The sequence below is a fragment of the Anneissia japonica genome, unplaced genomic scaffold (genome assembly GCF_011630105.1).
Source record: "Anneissia japonica isolate Jap-2015-1 unplaced genomic scaffold, ASM1163010v1 scaffold293279_len2606_cov441_single, whole genome shotgun sequence".
Classification (NCBI taxonomy): domain Eukaryota; kingdom Metazoa; phylum Echinodermata; class Crinoidea; order Comatulida; family Comatulidae; genus Anneissia; species Anneissia japonica.
In genome coordinates this window covers 2,003-2,606 of record NW_022731858.1, presented here as the reverse complement: position 1 = coordinate 2,606, position 604 = coordinate 2,003, and the positions used below count along the sequence as shown (strand labels likewise).

The 604-nt window shown below is 38.7% G+C and overlaps 1 long non-coding RNA gene across 1 annotated transcript; it reads left to right on the top strand.

Moving 5' to 3' along the window:
• Positions 1–19: 19 nt before the first annotated feature.
• Positions 20–384, top strand: LOC117115511. Its single transcript, XR_004446566.1, has 2 exons — positions 20–257; positions 348–384. It is a non-coding gene; the product is annotated as an uncharacterized LOC117115511 (long non-coding RNA).
• Positions 385–604: the final 220 nt, after the last annotated feature.

Here is a 604-nt window from a genome sequence, read left to right as displayed (position 1 = left end):
AATTCTTGAACAGTCTTGGGGCTGATCGAGGACGACTCAACACAGTATCAGATGCAGGAGGCTATGGAGCCTGGGCAGCAGCAAACAATGACCTAGATCAGTGGATTCAAGCCGATCTCGGTTCAGTGAAACGTGTAGTTGGAGTAATAACACAAGGGCGAAGTGGTGGGGGTCAATGGGTTAAAACATACAAAGTTACTTCCAGTACCAATGGTAGCATTTTCACACCAGTATTGGGATCGAGTGGTCAAGTTGAGGTATGTTGTTATGATCAATTTATATAAGACATTATGACGAGTATCATGAAATGCGGAAATGTGTGTTTATCATAATGCCACTACTTTTAGATTTTTAGTGCAAACTCAGATGCAAACACCGAGGTGAGAAACATATTCAGCTCTGTTGTCTACGCCCAATTCATCCGTATCAATCCAATTACCTGGTATGGACACATCAGTTTAAGATTTGAGCTTCTTGGCACAGGTAAACCTTATCTAAGCATGCATTTATTGTAGTAAGTTAAGATAATATAATAATACACATTTCAACTATATCATCTAAAGTCTGATTATAACAACACCAACAGGTACCATAAATATTTTAT